The sequence below is a fragment of the Alosa sapidissima genome, chromosome 20, assembly GCF_018492685.1.
Source record: "Alosa sapidissima isolate fAloSap1 chromosome 20, fAloSap1.pri, whole genome shotgun sequence".
NCBI classification, from domain to species: Eukaryota; Metazoa; Chordata; class Actinopteri; order Clupeiformes; family Clupeidae; genus Alosa; species Alosa sapidissima.
This window is the reverse complement of record NC_055976.1, coordinates 11,976,185-11,985,016: the sequence shown is the minus strand read 5'-3', so window position 1 is coordinate 11,985,016 and position 8,832 is coordinate 11,976,185.

Below are 8,832 nucleotides of genomic sequence, written 5' to 3'. Positions count from 1 at the left end.
GGAACAAAAACGAAGCTGAATTTAGTGACACGTATGACAATTACTGTGCTGTCCAGGGAGACAGAAATTTAATAAGTTTCTTACTTCCCCCTGCGTTTCGCTCTCTGCATATATGGGAGCGAGAGGGTATATGTGTGTGTGTGTGTGTGTGTGTGCTGTGTGTGTGGTTGGGGCAGACTCATCAGTGGGTGGGTCTCTTGGGCAACCACAGTAATCTTCATTTTTTTTCCATCCTGGGCCTGTAATGAGGAACATCCGCTTAATTAATTTAATAGGGTCAGAAATTATTACCACCGTTTGCAAGGTCCTCTCATAATTCAGGTCTTGCCTCCCCTTCATATACTTTATTTTTAAAACGTTAAAAGTAGTTTTAATTTTTAAAGTTCTCCATCTCTTTCTCTCTCTCTCATGGGCTACCCTTTTTCTTTTTTCTTTTATTTCTCTCTGTCTCTCTCTCTCCATTTCCCTCTCTTCTCTGGGGGTACGGGGGGCTCTGCTGGGAGTGTGGAAATGGAGGTTTGGTCCATGCGGGGCCCTACAGCCCGACCAGAACCGCTGGCTGGCTCGCTGGCTGGCTCGCTGGCTGGCTGTTCTGCTCTAAATAGCGGTGGACGTCTGTAAGCACACCTGGCACGGGTGCCCAGGGACAGGGAGGGGTACAGGAGATGGTGGAGAGGTGTCTCATTAATGAAGTGCTCCACAGCGTAAGTAGCACACACACACACATGCTTATGCTTACAAAGCCACTGCCACCTGAACACCAATTAAATCAGCCGGGGTAAGTGAATATTCGAGGTAACAGACACAGACATGGCCTCAGAAAAAATACACACCCCCAAAGATGCACACACGCACACAAGTCCACGCCCTAGCATAGCGCTAGCAGCAAGCTCCTCTACACATATTTACACAATAATGTCTTTGTCCTTCAACCCCTGTTCTCTATTTAAACTCTGCAGTACTTGTCCCACCGCTCCACTCAGTCCCATTGCAGGGAAGTCAATCCCATGGACAAGCTATCGATAAGTACAGGGAGCACGCAGCGCATGGCCTCAGCTGACACCACGGCAACCCCCCCCCCCCCCCCCCCCCCCCCCCCCCCACCCTTCAGTGGCCCAACAGGGGGGAGGAGGCCTGCCAGGTAGCAAATGTCTAAATTAAAAAGTGCTGGTGTCGTTCTGACGGCAGCTCTTTGTGTCGGCGGGTGTCTATGGATCTCGCGTCACGGATTGGAAGCGTTTGATCAATACGTGAATGCCGTGCAGATTGATCCCCTCCCGTCTCCCTTTCCCTGCAGCTTCCTGAGAGCTACGCAGAGCACAAAGTGAGGCTTGCTGGCTGGTGTGGTATGTGCACGATTCTGTGTGTGTGTGTGTGTGTGCATGTGTGTGTGTAGTATGTGTGTGTGTGTGTGTGCGTGTGTGTGTGTGTGTGTGTGTAGTGTGTGTGTGTGTGTGTGTGTGTGTGTGTGTGTGTGTGCGTGTGTGGTTGAGGAGACAGTGAAAGAAGGACTCCACTGGAAGGAGAAAAAGAGAGAATCAGAGGGAGGGAGGAAAAGAGGGAGAGAAAATAAGCAGAAGACTATACAAGCCAGCGACATACAGAGGATGAGGGGGAGAGAGAACGAAAATAAGGAGCGAGTGAGAAAAAGGAGAATGACAGAGAGAGAGAGAGAGAGAAAGAGAGAGAGAGAGAGAGAGAGAAAGAGGAGGAAAGAGTAGGGTGAGTAAGCAGTGCATCTGAAGTGAGTTGATGGGGGAGTCTTTACCATATTAATTATTCAAACAATAATTCAAAATTGCTTTTGTTCTCTGAAGAATGCAAGCCGAGTCGAGATGCAGAGGACAAATGTATTCTCTTTGTTATGAGCGAGTCAAATATAAAAACAAACAAAGCGCACACTGTAGCGTTTCAATACACACACAAACACACACACACACACACACACACATGCACACACACACACAAACACAAAGTCTAATAAAACTGTATGTCAAAGGCCTGACCTTTTCTGTTTATTATAGAGCAGCCATAAACTATAGACCGCAGCCCGTCTACAGTGACAAATCCTCCTGCGGTCAGGAATTGATGGAAAGACAAAAATGTCACCTGAGGAGGTCAAAAGTGCCCTGTGTGTCACTGTTATTTACTTGGCCCCTCTCGGGTGATTGACAGCTCCTGATAAACATACGCAAGGGTACGTACACAAGTCTTGTCTTACCGATGTCTGCGCCACCGGAGACCTCAAAGGGGGATTCTCCACTGGAAACTGTGAGATCAGAGCACATGCCAGTTTGGGTGAGGCGCATCTTAAAAAAGGAGTGTCACGGAACGATCCAGAGAATTCCACTCCGGAGTATTGGTGTGCGAGGCGGGGGCGGGGTGCTGCTGGGTTTGTGGTCTCCCCCTCGTATTTCCCTCGAAAATGAAAATGCAAAACGTCCGCCATTTGAGTGCCGCGGTCGAGAAGTGAGGCGCGACTGATTTAAATGCCATTTGGGTTTGACCTTGGGCTGGGACTGGATGATGATGGAAAACACTCAAACACAAACACAGAGCAATTGAATCCACAAACGCCACATACAAACACACACACCACATCCTAGCATATACAAACACAACACACATGAAAACACGGACACCCTCTTTAACACAAACACATGTGCATACCCACATGCATGGGCAATACTCAATTTTTCTGTTTTAACCCAAATCTGAGACAGAAACACCCTCTGCCCAACATGCATACACACAAAGCACATCAAACACACATGCGCACACATACACACACACACACACACACTTCCACATTCCCCTTCATATCTCCATGCATGCGCACTAGACCTCATAGGCCTAACCCAACACACACGCACACACACACACACACACACACACACACACACACACACACACACACACACACACACACACTGACACAACAGCAGTGGTGGATTTCTTGTTAAAATAGCCTCGCTGCCCCTGATTGACATCCTATCAGTGGGCCCCTGTCTGGAGGCCCCGTGGGGGGCCGCGGTGCACTTGGCTGGTTGGTGACTCCTTGGCCTCCGTGGCGGCGGCGTTCACACACCGAGCCAATCTGGGCGCGACCCTGGCGTAATGCCTCCTGACAGCCGCGCGCCGGGCATATGGGAGTCTAAACTAGCCCCTTCACATTCAATTAGTGCTCCCGTCTCGCCATCGCTGCCCCGGGCTTGGCTGAATAATCATATAAATACATTAAAAATGCACACACACACACACACACACACGAAAGCACACGCATACCGACAGAACATAAACATATAGTAATGAGCAAGTCATAACACTGACTTAGGCTTTCAAGAATGCTTCATTTGAAAATGTTTTCATCATGTCACATTTGATATATTTTTGATTATATATTTTAAATGCAATTTATTATTTTTTTTTACATATTCTTTGCTTCCTTATCAGTTTGTGACCAGTGTATGTCTTCCACAACCCTAACACATTTCTTTCCACACATTCTTAATGACTCCTGGCTGGGACATGGGGCATTTTTGTGTGTGGATGGTGCTAAGACACAACGTCGCGCTCGGCATGAATCCCTGTCAGACAGCGGGGTCTCACACCTGTGGAGGGAGGCGAGTTCGTTAGATGAGACAGGCAGCGGCCTGATTAACGCCGCTGTCACACACTGTCAGAGGTTGGGCTCGGCCTCGGGGCCCGAGGAGATGGGCAGTGTGAATGAGCGAGCATTAGCCTGAGAGAGTTAGCGATAGCTCGGCTCTGTAATGTCTGAGGAGCACATCGCCTAATGAAGCCCAGTGGCTCTTAGTGCGGGTGCTCTAGTTCTTTAATGTGATTTTTTTTTTTTTTGAAATCGGTGGTGGTTTTTTATCATCCTTTAATCTTTCTTTCTTCACCTTCCCTGACCCAATTGTCTCTCTTTTCCTGTCTTGTTCTGGCGTGGTCTGTGTGTGTGTGTGTGTGTGTGTGTGTGTGTGTGTGTGTGTGCCTGCATGCGCGTGTGCAGAGTCTGTCCATCATTTCAAGCTTTAGTGGTGAGAGCATCTCAAGGGCATGTGTGACAGATGTGTTCAAGTGTGTGTGTGTGTGTGTGTGTGGAGAGCTGGGTGTTTGTGTTTTGAGGGAAACAGCCTTCTCATTGACATCCGCTCGGTGAAAACAGGGTTTTAATCTGACTGCCGTTCCCATTACCGACCTGACAAGATTCATAACAGTTTAGTCGGGCACTCCTGGGGCTACCTTGGGTCCTGATTGGGGCTAAATTGGCTCTTTTGTTGGACTTGCATTAAGGAGGACGGCTGACCTTGGCTGTGCCTGCCCTAAATAGCACAGCGAGACAGACAGGGTTTGTTTTCGGAGTGAGCCCTGAGGTGGTAGTGGCACTTCCACTGTCAGGCTGCTCAAACGCCAAAGGAGAGGTGGCACACACACACACACACACACACACACACACACACACACACACACACACACACACACACACACACATTCAAAGACAGATGAAGACAAGAGAGAAAGTAGAAAGCACATACAGCACACACAAACAAATAGCCACATTTATACATACAGTGCATACACACTAGCACATGCACACACTCACATAATTGTAAGGAAGACACACATACACAGAAAGAGAGAGAGAGAAAGAGAGAAAGAGAGAGAGAGAGAGAGAGAGAGAGAGAGAGAGAGAGAGAGAGAGAGAACAGGCCCACAAAGACAGAGTGAAAGTGGAAGACCAAACAGTAAGACAGACAGACACACACACACACACATACCAATAGCCACATACATACACACACACACACACACACACACACACATATTCATACACTTACAAACACAAAGCACACATGCCCGCACACAAAGCATTTAAGATTTGGTAGTATACTCACGTAGGGCTTCAGCCGACTTATATTTGCAGCTCCTGTTATCCAAGCTGTACCAGTCAGTCCAGGAGAGAGACAGACACAGACAGACAGAGAGAGAGAGAGAGAGAGAGAGAGAAGAGAAACAGTGTTGAAAGTCAAACCGAAGACAACACACACACACACACACACACACACACACACACACACACACACACACACCGGAGGAGCAATTCTGAGGAGGCAAAAGAGTGATACTATCAGTAATAGTGTGCCCCCGAACTCTCTATTCCGACTCTTTGATTGCCGAAGCAGAGTGTTGGAAAAAATGAACTCAAAACATCAAACGTCATCCTTTTTTGTGTGCTGAAAGAAAAAAGAAATCAACAACAACATCAGTTATTCTTTACTGGCTGTCCCCTGAGATCAGGAAGGAAGAATATACCCACTTTATAAGACAAACCTCACACTTTTTATGTCACCGCCAAGCTCTATGGTTTGAAATTTAATAAGATGTACAGTATGTCTGAGTGAGTCTATGTGTGTGGTGGTGCGCAGTTTATCAAGGAATCTCTTTTTTTCTCTAACATCAGTTTAAATTTCGTAGTTGAAGTAGAAGTATGGACCCTTTCAGGAGAGTTCCATTATCAGCATCATAGTTGGCCCCACAAGACTTCCTTTTTAACATTCCATATGTTATCTTAATGCAGAGGAAGTAGATTGGGGCCCAAATAGAACGTTCAAGCATTGTTTTTGTTTACCTTGTTGAAAGGGTCTATACTGTGTCTATTTGGGCCTCCCAGACAGTAAGAAGTGAACTGTTGTTCTCAGAGGCAAAGGAAAAGGGGACTGCAAAGATGGTGGATCCATGAAACATTTGGAGCATCAGGGGAACGCCAACATTACTCTAGATTCCAGACAGCGATCTAGAACAGGGATTTTCGACCAGCGGTCTGAGGTCCACTTGAAGGTCTGTGAAGACATTTCAGGTGGTTTCTGGTACAGGTGTGAATCTGCCATGAAAACAAGTTCCTCGCTTAACAACCGAGAGCAGGTCAGTGGCTGCACACTCACCCATCCCTATCTACAGAGAGAAAGCTATTAAATGAACATAAACACAGGCAAGCAACCCACAGCCTGTGCACTACACATTTACATAAACTCTTGGGGGCAGCCGTGGCCTACTGGTTAGCGCTTCAGACTTCCGGTTCGAACCCCAATCAGTAGGAACGGCTGAAGTGCCCTTGAGCAAGGCACCTAACTCCTCACTGCTCCTCGAGCGCCGCTGTAGCAGGCAGCTCACTGCGTCGGGATTAGAGTGAGTGTGTTTCACTAATTCACGGATTGGGATAAATGTAGAGACCAAATTTCTCTCACGGGATCAAAAGAGTATACTTACTTACTATACTTATCTCCTAGATCAGGGTGAGGCGGGGTGGTGGTTCAGTTTTACATCTGCCCTCCAACCCTTTTGGCTGCAGTAGGGAGACGTTCGAAGTCAGAGGAAGGAAATTGGGCTCCAAGTACTCAGCTAAACTACCACTGCCTTGAAGTGCCCTGTTTATTCAGTAATGTATATAAGTATAAGTATATATACTTTTTTGATCCCGTGAGGGAAATTTGGTCTCTGCATTTAACCCAATCGGTGAATTAGTGAAACACACTGCACACAATGAACACACAGTGAGGTGAAGCACACACTAATCCCGGCACAGTGAGCTGCCTGCTTCAACGGCGGCGCTCGGGGAGCAGTGAGGGGTTAGGTGCCTTGCTCAAGGGCACTTCAGCCGCGGCCCACTGGTCGGGGCTTGAACCGGCAACCCTCGGGTTACAAGTCCAGAGTGCTAATCAGTGGGCCACGGCTGCCCTAATGTCCACCTCATGCCACTGCCACATGTCAACCATTATTTGTTTACCTGCCCAGGTGATGTACTTACTCAGACTTTCTTCTCTGATGGGGTTTTCTGTGTCTTAGGGCCTCCAGGACTTGTGTTTGTTAGCCTTCTATAAAGTCTATGTAGGCCTCTGGTATACAAAGGGAGAGGAGCTGGCTCAGTGACACAGGTGGCGGTAGGTGGAAGGTCTTTCACACACACACACACAACAGAAAAACAGTGGAAAGCTGTCATGGAAAACCAATATCTGAGACAATACAAACATGCATACACACACACACACACACACACACACACACACACACACACTGATGCATGCAGATGGAAAGAAAAAGAAAACATTTACCCGTAATTAAAGACTGACATAATACAGACGCAAACACATATTCTCCATGCACTTACACACACACACACACACACACACACACACACACACACACACACACACACACATACACACGAGGCAGCCGGCTAAAGTAGCCAAGTGAATGTCTAATAGCTATTCACTCTTCACATCGACACGTTTCAACAATCTGCTCATTACTGTATTGATTTCAGTCACACTTTCCCTCTCTCTCTCTCTTTCTCTCTCTCATGCAAACACGCACGCACACGTGCGCGCGCGCGCACACACACACACACACACACACACACACACACTTGACTTTTTTTCCGAGATCGCAGATCCATTCATTTAGCAGTAGCTTGTGCCGGGCCGGCTCTCCCTGCGGTGCATTACAGGAGGAGACATTTTTATCCGCGTGTTTTGAGGCTAGCGCGAGGTTGACTCAGCGCCAGGCGAATGGATTAAAACGGGTATAAATATCAGGGGAGAGGAGTGTTTACACTTTTGATCTATAGCTGCAACCAGCAAAAGGAAAGAGGCAGAACTGGACTGGAAATGTAGGAACACACACATGCACACACACACACACACACACACACACACACACACTCACACACACACACACACACACACACTCACACACACACTCACACACACACACTCACACACACACACACACACACACTCACACACACACTCACACACACACACTCACACACACACACACACACACACACTCACACACACACACACACACACTCACACACACACACACTCACACACACCCACACACTCACACACACACTCACACACACACACACTCACACTCACACACACACTCACACACACACACACTCACACACACACACACACACACACACACACACACACACACACACACACACACACACACTCACACACACACACACACACACACTCACACACACACACACACACTCACACACACACACACACACACACACACACTCACACACACACACACTCACACACACCCACACACTCACACACACACTCACACACACACACACTCACACACACACACACACACACACACTCACACACACACACACACACACACACACACACTCACACACACACACACACACTCACACACACACACACACACACACACACACACACACACACTCACACACACACACACACACACACTCACACACACACACACACACTCACACACACACACACACACACACACACACACACACAGACCTCTTCTCTCTCTCCCACACACATACACATACGCATAAACATCCACACACACATCCATACACACACACACATACACCAAATAAATAAACTTGGAATGCCAAAAGCTATGGACCAGCATCCCAGTCTATTTGGGGCTAATTAGTTTTATTCGGGTCCATTTTTATTGAGCCTGCCGGTGAGCCCTCTCCACAGTCATAAACAAAATATCTCAGGAAGCAGGGGGAGGCAGGGGGGAGGAGGGGCTGTACACCAGCCCAGATTCATTTACTCAAGTGGCCTAAAAAGACACGGTATATCATGGAACACTTTTAACGTACGCCGTCCATTGTCAACGCACAGGATATATGTTGGATATTTAAGAGGCATTAGCGCACCAGGGGTGTTGCTGTGTGTTGCTACATGTTCAGTATATCCTGGTGGTCAATAATAATAAACTAACCTTTATTTTTACAAATTTTTTAAGTCC